The sequence below is a fragment of the Protopterus annectens genome, chromosome 7.part0 (genome assembly GCF_019279795.1).
Source record: "Protopterus annectens isolate FY-2018-M chromosome 7.part0, PAN1.0, whole genome shotgun sequence".
NCBI lineage: Eukaryota > Metazoa > Chordata > Ceratodontiformes > Protopteridae > Protopterus > Protopterus annectens.
The window spans coordinates 1,940,729,269-1,940,750,762 of NC_056739.1; positions in this window are offsets into that span (position 1 = coordinate 1,940,729,269).

Below are 21,494 nucleotides of genomic sequence, written 5' to 3' on the forward strand. Positions count from 1 at the left end.
CTCTGTCACTGTGTTATTATTGTTGGTGTAAGGAATAACCAACCTCTTAACTTTTGAGTTGTTAATTTTATGCTCTGTGTGTATATGGCTAGGCTACCTCTTCTAATATATGGTTGTCCTGATCTCTCACGTTCTACTTTTTGTAGTGTTTTGAGATCCCTAGTATGATATCCTCTTTCTATGAAGTCTCTCTGTATATCAATAATGGCTTCCTGATACAGATACACCACATCTTCACTTACTAAATGGGAAAATCTTAATGCTTGATTTTTTACTATATTTTTATGTACATGTGCTGGATACATGCTATTTCGGTGTAGAAGAGCATTCCTTCTAAAAGGTTTTCTGTAGACTTCTGTGCTAATCATCCCATCATCTTTCCTGAGTAATACATGTAAAAATTCAATCTTATTCTGAGACTTTTTACCTGTTAGTGTAAGGAAGGTGGTTGTTCCATTAATATGGGATATAAATTCATCTAATATATCTAAATCACCTCCCCAAATGAGGAAGACATCGTCTACAAACCTTTATAATACTTAATGTATTTTGAAAAGTATACATGATCCAGAACATAGGTGTACTCCCAATATGCCAACACCAAATTTGCATATGAATTGGCACATGGTGTACCCATTGCTACTCCTGTGATTTGTAAAAAATAATTCCCATTGAAAGTGAATACATAATTTTTAAGGACTAAATCCATTAACATGGTAATCCTAATAATCTGACTGTTGGTTAGCCCTTTTTTTTGTATTAAATACAACCTCAAAAAGTGCCTTGCCATTCGGTCTCTCTATAGCCCCACAGAGTGTTCCCAAAATGTATGGCAGTGGTAACAGCTCACTTGAGACTACAAGGATTCCAAGTGTTTCCATATCTAGATGACTGGCTCCTCACTGCCCCCACCAAGCATCTTCTGGTAACAGCACTGCATTATACTCTCTCTCTGGCAAAATTGTTAGGAATAACGATACATTGGGAGAAATCAAACCTTACTCCTACACAGCAAGTAGAGTTCATTGGAGCAGTGTTCATTACTCAGTCCTGTCTGGTTTCACTCCCAATTCACAGACTTCATTGATTGAGGCTTCAACTCCGGGTGATACTCTCTCAAACAACAGTCTCTGCAAGGGAAGTTCTTCAAGCCCTAGGCTCTATGGCAGCGTCAATCCCAATAGTGCCTAGCAAAGCTACATATGCAAATTCTGCAATGGCTCCTTCTGTGTCAGTGGTGTCCAAACTATCACCCCCTTGGTTACCAGATTCGAATAACTAACTCCTGCAAACAGGACCTGCTTTGGTGGATGAGGCCAGACGCAGAACCTATGAGTCATCCATTTCAATCTCCTCAGCCCACAGCCATTGTGACCATGGATGCTTCCCTGATCGGGTGGGGGGGGGTCATTTCCAGGGAAAGACTGTCCAAGGCACATGGTCCACCTCAGAGGCCCACATGCATATCAATGTTCTGGAACTGAGAGCTGCACTGTTAGCGTTGCAGGCCTTCCATTCAGCTCTCCCTTCTGGGACAATTACAATTCAATCAGACAATATGTCAGTGGTCTGGTATATCATCAAGCAAGGAGGAACCAAGTCTTACCCCCTATGTCGAGAAGCCATGAGAATTTGGCAGTGGGCAATAGCTTCCAACTGCTTTCTGATAGCAACGCATATCCCAGGGAGCTCCAACTTGATTGTGGACAAACTGAGCAGATGCATCCTCATGTCTCACGAGTGGTCCCTCAACCCCGAGTTGGCATCAGTAATCTTCAGCCATTGGGGCCAGCCTTGCTGCAATCTTTTTGCCTCCACATCAAACAACAAGTGCAGCAGCTATTTTGCCCTACTTCCTCTGGTGGGGGAGTCACAGAGGGACACTCTGATCATGACTGGCCCATGGGACTTCTTTATGCTTATCCTCCCATCCCTCTAATCCCACAATTTCTAAAGAAAGCTCTTTGGTTGAGATGCAAGGTGATCCTCATAGCCCCATTCTGGCCTTAACAGGTTTGGTTCCACTTCCTTCGGCCTCACCTAGTATGCCCGCTGTGGATTCTGGGCCCTCTACCAGATCTGATTACTCACTCCCAAGGGTCGAGTCACCCAAATCTGTCCAGTCTCAAGCTGACAGCTTAGTTTCTCCACTTCCACTAGTCGCCAGGCAAGCTAATCTCTCCTCGCCTGTTTGAGACATCATTCTGGCCTCTCACAAACCATCCACCAGAAGACTATATCAGGATAAATGGAAAAGGTTCTCCATCTGGTCCAAGGATAACATGCTAGACCTATATTCGGCTCCAGTTATTGCAGTGCTTCAATACTTGGCTAAATTTTTTGATAATGGAGCCTCTGCCTCTATGGTTCAAGTACATCTGGTGGCAATTTCTAATTTCCACAGTGGTATAGATGGCACCCCTCTTATCTCTTTGCAAGGCTTTCCTCAAGGGGACCTCTCATATCAGGCCTCCTGTCAGCTCCTGGAATCATGGAATCTCACTCGAGTCCTTCAGTCTTTGACTCAAAAACCTTTTGAACCTGCTGCAAAGTGTGACCTAAAGTTTTTGTCTTGGAAATCCTTGTTCTTGGTAGCCATTACCTCTGCCAGAAGAGTCTCTGAGGTGCAGGCATTGTGTATCAAGAGGTCCTATCTGGTCTTTCATAAAGACAGAGTATCACTTCGGATTAATCCATCCTTTCTTCCAAAAGTTGTTTCTGAATTCTCCATTAACCAGACCATTGATCTACCAGTGTTCTTTCTGAATTTTGCCAATAGAGGAGAGTATTGCCTTCACTCCTTAGACATGCATAGACAATTGAGATTTTACCTAGACAGGACCAAACCTATCCATAAATCTGAACAGCTTTTTCATCTCTTTTTTCTGAGCCCAGAATGGGAGAGGCTGTTTCCAAAGTTACATCATCAAGATGGCTAAGGAACTGCATACATTTCATCTATTTTGTGAATAATGAACCTATGCCAAAAGTTAAAGCTCACTCCACTAGCTCTATGGCAACATCTATAGCATGCCATTCCAGGGCTTTCATGGATGACATATGCGCAGCAGCTACTTGGGCTAAGCCTCATACCTTTATCAATCATTACAAATTGGACTTGGTCTCCAGAGGGAGAGCTGCCTTCAGCTCAGTGGCACTCAGGAATGTTCTTCCATAAGGGCCACCCATGGACCTCAAGGTAGCTTGGGATTCTGTCCCATCAGTGATGAATGGAAAGAAGATTAACAACAGCAGATAAAGAAGTTATGTCTTACCATAACATTCCATCTGTGTTGTTTAACTTCTTTCATTCATCACTTCCCACCCTCCTTCCCCCACCAAAGGCTCCTGGGGGATGTTTTGGGTCTAAAGTGGTGCCTTAGTGTATTTGTGCAGAAGTGGCCTCGGCTTTATTTCTTTTCTTTAGCAAACTCGATCTGAGGTAACAAGGAGAAGGGCATTCTGGGTAGAGACTTAGCTCGAGAATTTTTTTAGCTGGCACGAGCTTGGTAAAAAGGCTGACAGTTCCGAGGGCTCAAAACCGAACCCATCAGTGATGAATGAAAGAAAATGAACAACACAGATGGAACATTATGGTAAGACATAACTTCTTTTTTCCTCCCCATTGTAGATCATCTGGTTTTACTTCAATAAACCAGGAGTGCCACATAAACCTGCATTTTCAGATGCTGAGAATGTGTCTGACAGCAACAGCACCTTGTATTAAAGCCTGTTTCACATACAAATTAATGATATCATCAGCATCTCCTACTATTTTCTATGTGTATTTGTGGCTGTGTTCCAAAGAGTGTTAGAATTCCAAGCTAAAGGGATTGCAGCATGTAGGCACATGTTTTATATATTCCTGAATTGCTGACATGATGATTTGCTACATTAGCATGAAATTCAGCTCCTTATTTATTTCTTAGCATTTTAAGCTGCTGACCCTTATTTTGCAGCCAGGAGTGATGTGTACAGCTATTTATTGAATTGAAAATAGCTCACTCATTGCTGGACATCACACACATGAGCTTAGCATGATGATCAGGTATTCGCAAATCCTGACTTTTGTCTGATTGTATTGCTTTTTTTTTGCCACTATTTATTTAATTTTAGTTTTAATTTAAATTGATCACAAAAGGAGGCTGGTTGTCTTTTTCTGAGACTAATTTAATGTGGGGTTTGTTTTTTCCTTTTTTTGTTGGTATTAGGAGTTCAGGATTTTAAGTGTTGACATTTTGGACACTATGCAAAAATGTCCAAAGTGCTGTACTGACAGCAATGTTACCAAGAGGAATGGGGTGGTGGTTGATACAGTGCCATACCCACACAATGTTACTATAGGGACCAAGCATTGGAGGATACATTGCCATACAAACAGCAATGGCACTAGAAGTACCGGTGGGAGGATGGAGGATACAGTGCTGTACCAGCACTGACATTACTATGTGGACTCGGAGTAGGGGTAGACAGGGCTTTACCAGCACCAAAGTTACAATGGGCACTAGGTGGATACACTAGACACTAGGAAATGCCTTAAATGACATGATAGCACCAATATTACTGTGTGGATCCTGTTGGATGAAAGAAACACTAGACACCAAGGAATGATTAAAGTGCCATGATGGCACCATTGTTACAATGGTGATCAGGGTGGTGGATACAGTACACACTGTGGATTAGTCCATAAAGTGGCCTAGGGCACAGACCAATTTAATAGGGATAAGGGGAAAAACCACTGGACAAATTCTAAACTGCCATAATAGCACAAATGGTGGTGTGAAAATTGGGGGCTGAACCATTGGACATCAGGGATATGTGCTGTAAACTGACACACTTTATAAGGGTGATGGGGTGAGGGGGAAACACTAGACCAAGAGGCATGACTCTTTAAAGTGCCATAACAGCACTGACAATGTAATTGGTATTATGGGTCAGGGAGATACACTAAACACCAGGGCCTAATTCATATATGTGATAGTGGCACTAAAGTATTACTGGGGTGTGTCGGGAACATATAGGGAATGGACAGGTACAGGGACTATGGTGTGTGAAAAATCTCCCAGCGCTACATTTCTTCCTGCCTACCCAAATCATTTTAAAAATCCTTGAATATTCAAAGATAATTCTTCAAAGGAAGAAATAAAAAATGTATGACTTCATTTTATCACTTCATTGTACTGTATTCTCATTACTGTAAATTTTTCCAAACCTTTTTCCATATCCATACTTTTGATTAATCTTAATATAATCCTCTAACAGTTAGCATCTCTCTCTCTCTCTCTCTCTCTCTCTCTCTCTCTCTCTCTCCTTTTCATTGTTTCAGATTACTTTAACATAATCTAAGAACATCTGCTGTCATATACTTCCCGAAATGACATAAGGGAAATAATGATAAATACAAGCATATAAGTTAACAAAATTGATTATATTGTTGCCCCTTTTCTTGTAGTGTATACATCACCCCTCCTGTTAATGGATACTAATCAACTATTTGCAGAAAAAATCACTTTACAAATGAGAAATTAACTGGTTTCTAGTAGTTAATGTCTACTATTTCCACACATTTTTTCTACTTCTTCTCTACCTTTTCCCTAGCCCCAAACTGAATCCCCAATGCACTTCATTGATTGCCAACAATAGTGATCTCTTCAGTATTACCTGACCTTCCAAACCCCTTACATTTCTATAAGTCAGCTACAGACCTAGTTTTTCCAGCTGTTGCTTCACTCTGTTCAATACCTGTAATACCAAGATTTTAACATTTAGAAAAAAATATATAAAATGTTTCCATAATGCATTATTATAATAGAAATCTAAATCTTTACCTCTTGTCCTAAACAAGGAAAATGTTATAATTAAGCAATAACCCACGCCTGGGTGTGGGTAATGCTGGATTTACCCACGGTTGGTGTGGTTTGGTCACGAGGGCAAAGCCCGAGTGGCCAAACAAAGATAAACGTGGGTAAATTCAGCATTACCCACACCCAGAAGTCGGTTATTGCTATTATACAATGACATTATTTAAGAAAAAAATACTTTTCTTAAATAATGGCATTGTATAATGCCTCTGTGCTGCCCTTCCGCAGCTGTTTGGTATTCTGCGGCAGTTCTGATGTACTGCGCATGCGTATGCTTATGCAGTACATCAGAGCTGTGGGTGGAAGCAACGGAGAAAGTAAGATCTCCATTGCTTTTTACAAAGTGTCTCGCTATGTTAAAGGAGTTTAACATTGTGAGACAGCTTAAAAAAAAGCAACAGAGAATCTCTGTTGCTTTTTTTAAAACTGTCTCACTACAGCAACGGAGAAAGGAAGATCTCCGTTACTTTTTTTAAAGCTGTCTCGCTATGTTAAACTCCTTTAACAGAGACACAGTTTCTAAAAGCAACGGAGATCTTGCATTCTCCATTGCTGCAAAAAAAAAAAAAAGACATATTAATGGAATAAGTCCGGGCGACCGGACCTTTTTCCATTAGTATACGTCTGATTTACAATGTGCACGCTGACCAATCAGCGTGCACGTTTTGGAATATTAATGGCGGGGGGGTTGTTGTATAATTCCTCATTAATTTGTCTCACAATAATAACATCACACTTAATGAGCATCCTTGATGAACTCCATTTAATACTAACATATTTTTCTTCTTCTGATTTAACCAACCATCTCACCCTATTTTGCTACACACTGGAAATAAACTTAAAAAATCTTTTTTCTATAACCATATGGTTTGATTAATGCTGTCATTTGTGTATGTGTAATTTTATCAAATGCCTTACCTACATTGCAAAAAATTAAATACCCAAACCTTTATTGATATAACAAATTACTAGTATTCTTTCCCTTACTCAAGTTTTATATCTCATGTCCTTTGATGACTAGTACACCACAACCCATCATTATTCAGAAAATCCTGGCTAAATTATTAGTCAGTATTCTGAAGTGTTATTTGTTACAGGCTTTTTAATCATCTCCTATCATCTGTTTTTCCCAAATAAAAGGCATCACCCCTCCTCAAAAAAATTATACCCTAAAATACCACTCACATCCCATTCATTATACGCTTATATGGAATATTCCAACTCCTATTTATTTTATTTATTTATTTATGGACATTTGTTAACCGGGTTGGTCCAGCTGGGTATTGTGGCCCATTTTCATTGGAGACCCGAGGAGAAAAGCTGCAAGAAAAACAGATTATACATACAGAGAAATGATAACATATGTCTTAACGTGAGCAGGAATTTAATAAAAATTTAAAAAAAGACATTTTGAAGACAGCAAAAACTTGTAGCATGTATGCTAGCATGTGATTAACATATGATCAACAATTGAAATTATACAATGGTATTTAAAAGGCAAAAAGTAAAAAGAAATAAAGTTAAACACTTGTAGTTATGTCTATCCAATTGTTATAAGGGTTATGATTTATTTACATATTTACAAAAGGAGTTAGTTCCAATCAGATTTAAGTATTAGGTAGAAATAAGCATAATCAAGTAAGGGGGACATTTTGTAGAGAGGAGTTAGCAAGAGATCATGTACCCAAAGGAGGGGAGGGAGGGCTTAGGTTGGGGTCCTGACAGGGACAGATTTTGGAGTTAAGTAGATAGAGTTTTCATTTTTCTTTAAAGTGGGATGGGTGAATGGTGGAGCATATGTCCCTAGGAAGTTTGTTCCAGGTTTGAGCAATGGAGTATTTATATAAGAGTTTACCTACTGCTTTTTTGGTTGGTAGGTGTGTAGTAGTAGCTGATTTGAGGTACAAAGAGTACGAGGAGGTGTGTGGATAGAGATGAGGGAAGAGACTGCAGGGCAAGAGGAAGGTTTATATAGAATGAAGTGCAGCATTTGAAGTTGTGATAGTAGCAGTAGGTGGGGGAACTCAAGCCAGTGGAGGCATGTAAGGGGCAAGCAGTGATGAGTATTGTATAAAGAGTTTGTGATTAATATAGCTATCTTATGATACGTTTGTTGGAGTTTGTTTAAGGTTATTGTTTGAACGTTGGTAAAAACAGGGGCAGCATAAAGAAGGGAGGAGAGGAGGAGAGCTTGCGCAAGGGAGAGTCTAGTGTTTGGAGTTACAAATGTTTTGTTACGATAAAGTAAGCCTAGTTTCTGGTTTGTCTTTTTATACACTGGAGAAGATGCATATTAAATTTGAGTTCATCATTGATGATGACTCCTAACAATTTAGTGTGAGTATCAGGTTTAATGATTGTGTTATTTGAGGAGGTGATCAGGTTTAATGATTGTGTTATTTGAGGAGGTGATAGAAAAGGAGGATTTGTGGTGAGTCAGAGAATGGGGAAGCAATAGAAGAATTTTGGTCTTTTTTGGGTTGAGTAAGTTACTGGTTTGCCATTGTTCTGTAGAGGAAAAGGTGTGTTGAGTGAGTGTATGGAGTTCAGAGTTGTTATCAGAGATAGAGATGAGAGTTGAATAGTCGGCATATTGTATGAGGGAAGATTGTTTGCATGATGTATGGAGGTCATTTGTGAAGATATTGAATAGGAGGGGACCCAAGATGGAACCTTGGAGTACGCCTGTTGGGACAGGTAGGAATGGAGAAGAGGAAGAGAGCCATTTAACAGACTGTTGCCTACAGGATAAGTAACTGGAGAACCAGTAAAGGGAGTAGGAAGATAAATAAGACAGGCAAGTTTAGATAACAGTAGTGGGTGGGAGACAGTATCAAATGCTTTGGAAAGGTTTAAGAAGAGACAGGATATGAGTTTGTTGTTATCTAGGGCCTAAGCTATGGTATGAGTAAAGGGCTATAGTAGTGCTATGGTTGGGATGAAGGCCATGCTGGGTGGGTGAGAGGATTGCTTTGGAGTAGGTATTTTAGTAATTGTGAGTGGATGCAATTTTTGAGAATTTCAGATAGGGGGGATAGGATTGCTATGGGACGGTAGTTGGATGGGTCAGTAGAGTTGCCACCTTTATGTAGGGGTGTAGTGAATAAGGATTTCCAAAGGATGGGTACAGCGGATTCCTGAAAGGACCTATTGATTAGTATAAAAACTGGGTATGCAATTGAGTCAGCAGCCAGTTTGAGGAAGGAAGGAGGTAAATTATCAGTGGAAGGGGAGCAAGGTTTTAGCTTAAGAAGTAGATATTGGATATAGGAAGTGGGAACAGGATGAAAGGTGAAGGGATTATTATTAGATGGGTAAGGAAGGGCAGGTTGGGTTGTAGTGTTACCATTGGATGGTAGGAGTGCTTGAATAGTGTCAATAAAGTGTTTGTTCAGTAGGGTAGCTGTTTCTATAGTGGATGTATTTGGGTAGGGTGAGTGGTTAGATAACTATAAATAATATTTGTAAGAAATACCATGTGGACCCAACATCCTATGTAACATTATACATTTCAATGCTTTTTTCCATTACTGTAAAATAGTTTCCTTTTGTTGTTTCACTACTTTTCCTCTATTGTCTTTCATTTTCAAGACCTATGCATATAAATCTTTTCAAAAGGCAATCTAAACTGTCATTCATTTTTTCAGAACTGATTCATTAATAATGCAGATTCTTCTTCATTTCTTCTCTTAAATAAATATTTCTGAAAAAAAAATTTTGAAAAAAAATCTGCAGTTGTTCCATGTTCATTTTATACAGCATTTTCCCCTGAATAACTGTATTAATATAGACTTCTAAATCACTGTGTAGCCCCCTTACATCTTCCTGTACACATTCATCTCTCCTTTTTTGCAATAATTTTGTAAACAATAATTTTGCCTAACCCACTTTTCTTTAAATGACTCCCACTATTTCGACCATGTGCTGAATGAGGGTTCTTGTTTCGGAATAAACTCTTGGCAAGGCTTGCAAAGGCCCCAGGGCCATTAGCCTAGTAGCCTCCTATGATGCTATGATCCTATGAACTATGACCCATAAATTATGTCACAGAAACAGTCTTTCATTAACCTTTAAAACTGTAACCTTTCACCCTCCAACAATGTTTTACTCATCATAACCAAAATGATTCTGCTTCACCTTGTATTTTAATTCTGCCAAGAGCAGTGCTCTGGGATCAGAAAAATTAACATATGTATCACTTTGCCTATACTTTTTCAAGATATATATATATATATATATATATATATATATATATATATATATATATATATATATATATATATATATATAATAAAATATAAATGTTCAAATAAATAAATATATATATATAGATATAGATATATATATATATATATATATATATATATATATATATATATATATATATATATATATATGTAATATGTGTATGTATGTATGTATATATATATATATATATATATATATATATATATATATATATATATATATATATATATATATATATATATATATATATATATATATATATATATAGATATATATATATAGATATATATATGGGTCTGCTTCTAAATCTTGAAAGGTCATAATCTTGAAATTCAAAGCACTGAGTCCAACATCTTGAAAGTTCAAAATACTGAAAACTCAAAGTACTGAATTTTATAATATTGTTAAAAGAGAGTACACCAACACTTACAATACTCCAGCACAACTACATAACAAAACATATAACTCTTCTCCAACTATAAGCCATCACCCATGTGAGGGTCTGCGCCACCCACACCCCCTGCAACTTAAATATATCAACTCCAAGATTACGCTTCACAGAAGAAAATGGCTAACATATCATTACATGCTTCATGACTGCCTGTTGTAACCTTAGTCATGTTCCCTTTTAACTTACTATAGAACAACATAACTCATCTTAGTGTGGTAAAGTGGCAGGGGGTGTGGGAGGCACAGCCTCCTACATGGGGGGTGCAGTGGGGCTTGCCCCCCCTGCTAATAATTGGAGTAAACTAATATGTTTTGTCTTTTATTTGTTTCTCTAGGTACTTCTGTTGGAGTATAGTAAGTGTTAGTAGCCTTTATTTTTTTTCAATATTATGAAATTTAGTATTTTGAACTTTCAAGATTTTGGACTCAGTATTTTGAATTTCAAGATTATGAGCTTTTAAGATATAGAAGCGGACCTGTATATATATTCTAGCTTATCAATGGGAGTGGTAAGCACTAGGTAGTCTATCTACCACAAGAGGAGTGGCTTCTGGCCCAAGTTTATTGGCCATTTGGGGAGTTTTTCCATCCCTTTCAACTTTCTGGTGTAAAGGCCTGTGTTTGCATGGGTTTATGCTTGTTTAAGCTCTGCCTAGCAGGGCCGAGCTAATGCAAATTATTACTGGTGCCAGAAAGTCTGCACTTCAGTTTTTCCCTTGAATCTTGCTAGTTCTTTCTCTCTTGCACTTCATATAGCTTAATCGCTTTGCAGTTCAACAGGATTTTATAGCAATTATTGTAGCACACCTAAGTGCCATCAGTACCAGTTGTTCTTCATGAAAATAGCTCCAGTACTTAGTAGTTATGACCACCCCTCCTGGCATGATTAAAGAGCAGTTCCCTGTGCTTTCTCCTATTAACTTGGTGTACTTGGGAATTCTGAGGCAGTATAGCATCTGCCTCATGTACACAGACAACCCTTTCCTCTTACCTCCCAACACTCAGAATTGTTAGAGATGCACTTAAATCACCAAATTGGAAGCTACACACACTCTCAAGCCAAGACCAGACTAGCTGTTCAAGCGGAGAAGGTCAAAACCTGTCCCACACCACATGGAACACATAGACCTCCAGAACAACCACCATCACATCTCTCACATAAAATCTCAAACCACACACCCACCTTTGCAGAGGCAACCAATAGAAATGTATCCAAACAGCAGAGACCTCCAGGACAGAAAAGCTCTAGACCACCATAACACAGCACAAACCACAGGACACATAGCTCACCTCCACAGTGTGCACCTCAACCTAAGCCCCTAAGGCTAAACACCTTGCCCAATACACTAATCATGGGTGACTCAATAGTGAGGCACACAGATGTCCCACTCACTAGGTTGAATAAGGAGAAGGTAACAGTCATCTGGCTATCAGATTCTAGAATCCGACACATAACACACACAGGTCACTCCACAACAAGTACAAGTATGACTTTGCTATTGTCCATGTGGGTGTGAATGACCTGAGAAGCACCTCCCTGGACTACATGAAAAGAGAAACAGTGGAGCTCTCGGATTATGTGACCCAGGCAGTTATAACCCTAGCCCTGAGCAGTATCCTACTGTCACTCAGAATGATACCGCAGTACAAACAAAAAATGATTGACTTTAACAATTGGCTAAGTTTCTGGTATCATTCTAAGGAGATCCAGTATCTGTCTGTTTGGGATGACATGAGTGACAGACCTCGATGCTTTGCCAAAAATGGCCTACATCTGTCATCCCTGGGTTTTTGGGTACTGGCTAAGGCTCTTACCACCCCTATATGGAATCTATCAAGGTCCAAACCAGCACTCTCATACTAGGAGACTTCAACAACCCCTCCATCAACTGGGAGAAATACTCAAGCATCAACACACTGGCCCAACGCTTCCTGGAATTCATCAATTCCAATGTCCTGGACCAGCTCATTCTGACCCCCACTGCAAGAAGCAGCATCCTTGACCTGGTTGTTACTAACATAGGTGACTGTTGCTCTACACCAGTAGTCAATCCCTCCCTGGTCAAACCTGACCATAAACTAATCACCATGGAAATCCACATCTCAACCACACATCCCCGCAAAGGTAACCATCTTGAAAAACTTCTCCAAACATGACTTTGGGTTCCTCAAAACAGAGGTGGCTAACCTCACAGCACCCGTGCAATGGAAAATAGCTGCATTACTGCCGTATCATACACCAATTCACTATCCAAACATGTACATAAATGCATGGAACTAGCCATACCCAACAGAACCAAGACGCTCTCCTCCAAAAATGGAAGCCAATCTGGTGGTCCCCTGCCATTAATAAACTCGACAACAGAAGGAATAAATTGTTGCAGAAAAAGGTGAAGTCCCAAGACTGGAAAAACTCCCTTATTAGCCTCAACAAAAAGTTGAGATCCCTCATCAAATCCTCTAAAGCCAGCTATGAAGGCAGAATTGCAGCAGACACTAAAAACAATCACAAAGCCTTCTATAGTTATAGCAAAAACCTCCATGGCAATACCCAGATTTGATCTGAGTTACTGCACAATGGTACCTCCTGTACTGAGCCAACACATATCATCAACATACTGGTTGACAGATTCAGTGCCAATTCTGCCCCTCCCCCCCAAAGGACCAATCACAATACCGGAAGAATGCCAGGCACCCATCATTACTGCAGCACAGGTTAAAGCTGCATTGTCCAAGGCCAAGAATACAGCTTCTATGAGTCCAGATAATATCCATGGCTGTGTTCTACATGAACTACAAAGTGAACTGGCACCATATCTGTGTGCCCTGTTCAGTCACAGCCTCACCTCAGGTTTTGTCCCTACTGAATGGCGCACTGCTACAGTTATCCCTCTCCATAAAGGGGTAGCAACTACAGACCCTGGGAATTATCACCCATTAGCCTGCTGAGTCTGATATGTAAAGCTATGTAGTGCATCTTCATGGACCTGATTAACAAAGATATAGGAAGTCTCCAAACTCTAGACCCCACGCAATTTGGCTTTGTGAAAGGGAGATCACGCCTGCTCAACCTGATTGAATTCTTTGAGTCAGTCACCAGGGCTGTGTATGAATGATATGGCCAAGGTCTTTGATACCATTCCTCACTAGGGAATTATTATTTTTTTTTTAAAACAATTTTATTGATTTTGATTATAACAAATTTATAAGCAATCACATAGAAGTGTATAAGATAATATATATTACAAATTTAAGAATTAATAACATGCATTTATCACATTTAAATATGAATATAAAATTAACAAAATCATGCAAACTAAAGTATATACAAAGACATCCAGTATTTATACTTTAGAATACACTGTAATCCTTAGTTTGTAGCTTATGTCACAGATGAAAAGAGGAAAGTCAATTACATTTATGAAGGAGGTTCATTCTTTTCCAACAAATTTTGCAAGTTAACCCACAAATGATGCTCATATGTCTTTCTAGTTGTTAGTAAGCTCTGAAAATATAGGAGGATATTTTGAGATCCAGTTTTTCGTTATGGTCTTTCTAGCCACTGCCAATATAGTCCATAGTAATGGATATTTTATTTTTCTAACACATTGTGGAATAGGTGTATTAAATATAACCAAAGATTTATTCAATATGAAATTATCTGAAAAGAGTGCTTGTAAAAAATCATTTATATTATTCCAAAAGGAGTTTAAAATAAAACAATCAAAAAACATATGAGCCCAGTTAATATCTACACTAGCGTTACATCTAGCGTTACATCTATTACAAATGCTTTGTTTTTTGTTGATTTTATCCATTAATTGTGGTGTGTAAAATGATCTGTTCATAAATCTCCAAGTATATATTTTCCATTTCAAAGAAAAATATGTTTTCTTTGCTGATTGTAGTGTATTAGCCTTGTCTTGCTCACTTGGGAGATTATTGTTAATTGAGCTACAGTAGTTCCAGTAGTTATGTGGACAGCAAAATGTTTCTTCTCTCAAAACTCTGTAAATAAAGGAGAGATTACCTGAATAAGTGTGTTTATGTAATAAAATTGATTGAAAAAATTGTAGTAAGATCTTAGTGTCATGTTTATTAGTTGATGAAATTAATTCTACTTTATTGTCAATATATACTATGAGTGTTTGTATATCTAGCGATATGGATTTATCAAGTCCATATTCCTGTATAATATGATCAACTGATTTGGTCTTGTATTCAGATGTTAATTGGAACCAAAATTTGGCTTCATTAGTTTTAAATATGGTAATCTTATTAAACTCTGAGGTTAAAAAAGTATCTTGTGTGAATGCTATATGAAATAATAAGAAAAAACAATCTTTGTATTTAAGATGTTTATATATAAAATTCCTAAAGTTAATTATAATAGTATGTAAGTAACTGGCAGTATGATTAGGATTAACATGAGTGACAAAATAATCTTTTTTAAAATCCATATAATAGGAGTACTTATAATTTCTAATTGATATGTTGAAGGTCTCGTTATAAGCTGCACAGCTGATAATTCCCAGAAAGATTTCCATTTAGCTGAATAAGTAATATCTAAAAGCTGTGAAATTGTTCTAATTATAGAGAAGATTGACTAAAGATTTAGATCTGGAAATGCTATCCCGCCATTGTTCCAACTATTAATGTGTTGATTAATTGCGATTCTTGGTTTTTTTGGGACCAAAAGAATCTTAAAATCAGAGTGCTTAATTTATTAATAAACTTTTTTGAAGGAAGAATTTGAATAGATTGTATAATGTATAAAATTTGAGGTAAAATTATAATTTTATAATAGTTAGTCTTTCTTCAGTAGTGAATAGTATTGTATTCCAATTTGAAAATAAATCTTGAATATTTTGCAAACATTTGTTATAAGGTAATTGTATTATTGATTTTATATCTTTAGCAAGAATAATTCCAAGATAAGTAATACAATCTGTATTAGGGATACAATGCATATAGTCCTTAATTTTCTTTATTATTATTATTAGGGTATATGGGTAAGATTTTGGTTTTAGTGTCATTAATTGATAAACCAGACATCATTTGAAAAGTTTTAATTGAGTCAAATAGTGACAGAAATGAGGAGTCATTTCCTCTTGTGGTAATAAGTATATCATCTGCAAACAATTGAATCTTAGCTATTATGTCTTTATCTATCTCAAAACTATACTATTTTTATTATTCCTTATTTCATTTGCCCAAGGGTCCATAATCAGAGTGAACAATAGAGGTGAGAGGGGAGATCCTTGTTTGATACCTTTTATGATAGAGATTTTATTTGAAATATATGATCCTATTTTGACATATGCAAAAGTTTCTTCATATAAATATTTTAGAAGGTTAATAAAGTTATATGAAAAATGTAGGCACTCCAGAAGAAGAAACAAATAATTCCAATTAATTGAAACAAAAGCAGCATTTATGTCAAGACTAATTAATGTTAAGTTCCTATTTTTCCTTTGAGAGAAGTCAATAATGGCTAGGGTTCATTTTATATTATCAAAAGTAGTTCTGTTAGACACAAATCCTGTCTGGTCTTCATCTATTAATTGGGGGTAAGAACCTTTTTAATCTTTCTGACAACATGTTCATAAACATCTTATAATCAATGTTCAATAAGGATATTGGTCTGTAAGACGAGCAGTATTTTGGGTCTTCATTTGATTTTAGGATAGGGGATATGAATGTATATTTCCATGATGGTGGCCATTTTGGGCATACTTTTATATATTTTTGGAATAATTCCATAATTTCCCGGTGGTTTATTAAGCTTATTGATTTGATTTTGTATGTCTGATAAAGTAATTTGCTTATCAATAACTTCTATTTGTTGTTTGTTAAGTTTATTATATATGTTTTTATTAATAAAATTTCTTATACTATCTTCTGACTCTATTTGTTGTATAGATTGATTGATTTCATGAAAATGACATCTAAACTCTTCTAATATATATTGAATACTGTGTACCTCTATTTTCTTTCTCATAGAGTGTATTTCTTTAATATAATTATATTTATTTAATCTTTTGGTCTTATTCTTAAGGTTTGATAAATGTTTAGGATTTACTGAAAAGGCAAGAAATTTATATTTTTCTAAAGTTATCATCATCCTGTGATGAAGAATAGATCTATATTCTTCATTTAATTTGCATATCTCATCTCTTATATTTTTAGAGGAAAGACTATCTTTATTTTTGATGTGTAATGAGTCCAGATTATCCTGTATTGTTCTCATGTCTTTATCCCAAACTTTCATCCTGTTGTAATACAATTTGTTAATTTGTCCATACAAGTATGCTTTAAAGCATCCCAAATAAATATATCTTGAGTGTCAGAAGTTGAGTTTATACTTATAAAGTTTTGTGTCTCTTCTTTTAAAAATAATTGAAAATCTTTAAGCTGTGTAAGATATACTGGGATTCTTTTAATTTGAACATTAGGGGTATTATTAATATTGAGTTCAAACAGAATAGTATTATGATCAGAAATTGGGCACAATATGATTTTACTGTTAACCAGATTATTAATTATCTGTGTAGAAAGTAATATTCTATCAATTCTATAACATGTTTTGTGTCTATTACAATAGAAAGTGTATTGTAATGAGTTATGATCCACAGAATGATATATATCTATAAGTAGACAGATGTCTAGGAATTTTATTAGTTGTTTAACTTGTGATGTAATTTTTCTTTTGCCTGAAGTGATTGTATCATTTGGGGCTAGGATACAATTTAAATCACCTGCCATAATAATATGGCCCACAGATAAAGATATTATTTGATTTAAGATGTGTCGAATAGTATTAGTACCAATACCAGGTATCCAATAATTGTTTATAAATGTATACAATTTCTTGCCCATTTCTACTATAGCCAAACAAAGTAAGCCTTTATTATCTTGATATGTTTTAAATTTTCTGGGTAGAGGGGATGCTTTATTCCACAATACTGCTACACCTCTTTTCTTTTTTGTACACTCTGAGTTTACAATAATTGTATATTTATTTGTATCTAAGAATTTAATAGTATCTTTCATTGAGTTTCTTGTAAAAAATATTATATTAGGTTTATGAAAGGCTAGATATTTAAATAGATTACTTATTTTAAAGGGGTTGTTCAGACCATTTGTGTTAAGTGACATACCTTTCAACGTGGTCATGACATATAATTGTAAGTGTGTGATGTACTAGTAACATATCAATATAATGCATGAAACAAGAGAATCTCCCTCCAAAAATGAATTTGTTTAAAATGAATATAGTGAATCTAGAATCATTGAGAGAAATATGTATTCCTCGAATTTTGTAATCCTGTACTTTTTTTGAATAAGCTACACTGGATGTCAAAATACTTTACTTTAAGAAAAGTATTACATATCCAAGGTTAAAAAAACACAACATAGCTCCCTGCCTGGAGTTATAAACCCCTAATCCCTATGACATTAGTCACTGAGATCAAAACCCTAAACTGTAGCAACAGAACGCAAACTCCACTAATAAAATAGATTATGTCATTTAAAGTAGAAACAAAACTAGAACAAAGTTTCTTATAATCCAAATACCAAGTGTGTGACCCTCCAATGGCAATAAAACGAAAAGCAGAGATTCAGAGTAACTTCAAGTAAAATGCATTCATAAAAAATAGTAAAGTTTATTCCAAACGAGTAAGCGCTTTCGCCAAAGGCTTCTTCAGACTCATAAAACAGTGGATAAAACAGTGTGAATCATTTTTAAAACATCCTTATGCTTTCTATTGGACAACACAAATTAATTCGTCACATGTTATCTTGTCTTAAAAATACAGAGACTCAAAAAATGTTGGCATCGTTAAATCCATCATTAAATGCAACATTATAATGAAAGAATGCTTCCAACCAAATACAGATTCAATAAACAGAATGCCCCTGCAAAATAGATAAAAACTACATAGAACCTGATACATTTTATAGTACATGCAGCACTATGCTTGATCATATACCATTGCTACATTCATTAAAAAGTTGTTACTACATTCAATAAACACCCTAACATTCTATCTCCTTTTGGTGTGATAAACATTAAAATCCTCGGATAAATTCATTCTGTAGCATCTATACTTAGATATATAAAGAGGTGTCTCCAATGCAACTTAACATATTTCTGGTAAACAACCTGATATGGTGAAAACGCTATACAAAAAGTGTATGCGTACCTTTCCTTCTATGTAACATAGCCACTATAATGTACTCCGTATCGTCCCTCATTAAGGAGTTAGACCTCATGATATTTGTGAAAGTCAGTTGTCCAAAATTAAAAAGTACACGAAAAGACCCAAACATCTGGGGAAAAATAAATCAATAAATAATAGAAACACATTACCCTGTGGTCATTGTAAACAATGTATCCACATTAATGAAGATACTACTTTTGAGCATCCTGTTACGAGACGCATCTATAACTTTAGAACTAACACTAACTGTAAAAGTAAGAATGTGGTATACATGGCCACCTGCACAACCTGCAAAAGTTATTACATTGGCAAAACCAACAGATCACTTAAGGAAAGAGTTAGGGAACACATTTACCACATCAGGGTAGGCACTGAGACAAATGCCCTAGCGAGACACAACACAGTAGCAGGCACTAATCATAATTTTAAATTCTGTGTGATTGAACAAGTTAGTGTAGGTTTTAGAGGTGGCGACCTAATCAACAAAACCTTAGAACAAGAGACACGGTGGATTATAAGACTAAGGTCTGATAGGTCACCAGGGCTTAATGATAAAGTGCAACTTAAACCATTTTTAAGAAGTAGAAGACTACGAAGATGAATTTACCTACTTATATAAACAGTGTAGTAAGGAAATCTCAAATTAAGGTTAAGATGTCACTCTTATAGTATACCAATGTGATGGTCAGCCTTTGCAGACTGAACATAACCATTATTATAGCATTTGTGTTTTGAGCCATATAGTCATAAGTAGATATGTTCTTAGTTACATTTCCCAGGGACTGATGGACCCTTGGAAATGTTCGGTATTCATGTTCAGTTTTACATTAGAGCCCATGCCACACACACTAGCATGTTTCCTCACTATTCATACTGAGTTAGTTACTTGCCCTACTAGTTAGGACCCCCATTACATTTGGAGCCTTACATTTACGTACCATTATATGTGTGTTTTCCCCACTATATGTAGAGAGTTAATTACTTGTTCTACTAGTTAGCCCCTATCATATTTGGAGCTTTACATTTACGTACCATTATATGTGTGTTTTCTTCGTGCTATTTTTATGCTTTATTATTGTGTGGATTTTTATGTGTTACGCCCAGCATTCCATATTTATCTGTTTTTATCTTGCATATTTATGCCATTTCTGCTATCTCTTGCGAATATATTAATAACTGTATTTACAAGTATGTACATGGTTTATTTTGTCACAGTTTGTGATCGCTATCTGCTTTTAGGGCATGATCGTGCGTATATATATGAGTACTTGATGCATGATCCAACATGAGTATAGGTTTACTTTCATGTTTTAGAAGTTTAAACACTGTTTCTGTTAGTTAAATAGTTGCTAAAAACGTGCTTACCGCACGTTGAGTTACTAATGCGCAAGAAGTTAGGTTGTACCTAATGGTATACATAGTTCCTGCAGCATACGGCTTTTTAGAACTTGCAAACAGTTTGTTTTGTTAATCTTGGACAACTGACTTTCACAAATATCATGAGGTCTAACTCCTTAATGAGGGACGATACGGAGTACATTATAGTGGCTATGTTACATAGAAGGAAAGCATATCAGGTTGTTTACCTAATATATGTTAAGTAGCATTGGAGACACCTCTTTATATATCTAAGTATAGATGCTACAGAATGAAACGCGATATTGTACGCAGTTTATCCGTGGATTTTAATGTTTATCATACCAAGATGAGATAGAATGTTAGGGTTTTTATTGAATGCAGTAACAACTTTTTAATGAAAGTAGCAATGATATATGTTCAAGCATAGTGCTGCATATATTTTAGAATGTATCAGGTTCTATGTAATTTTTATCTATTTGCAGGGGCATTCTGTTTATTGAATGTGTATTTGGATGGAAGCATTCTTTCATAATAATGTTGCATTTAATGATGCATTCAACGATGCCAACATTTTTGAGTCTCTGCATTTTTAAGACAAGATAACATGTGACGAATTAATTTGTATTGTCCAATAGAAAGCATAAGGATGTTTTAAAATTGATTCACACTGTTTTAAGAGTTAAGGTCTGAAAAGAAGCTTGCGCTTACGCTACTGAATGGAAAAAACTTTTTTTATGAATGCATTTTACTTGAAGTTACTCTGAATCTCTGCATTTCGTTTTATTGCCATTGGAGGGTCACAGACTTGGTATTTGGATTGTTCTTATTTTACGTTCACGTGAGTCTCCTGCCTCAACTGATAGCAGCACTGCTTTTGGCTTTTTGTAAAGTTTCTTATAAAACAAAAAAAAATCAGCTTTAGAATAATTCACCTGGAATGAATATAAGTTCATATAAGTAATACCCTATGGATAAATGCGTATAACTAAAAAAAAAACACAATATATTATTCTTATATTCAGAGATGAGTCAAAATATCTAATGCAATATTAAAGAACTAACTAGATTAACCAACAACCTTACAACTGATATAAATAAAAGGAATTATTTATATATACAGCACTTCTACTTAGTTATTATATATCCTACAATATCAAAATCAAGATTGTGCTACTCAAGTAATGACATGTTTGTATAATCATTACAATATGCAATAATATATTCATAAATCATACTATATCTCTTCCCTTATATTTATAAGTATACGAGAGAAGGAGAGAGGAAAAAAAAAACATGAATAAAAGCTATCATACATGTATGAACCTTTCCAGTCAATTATACTCAAAATGGC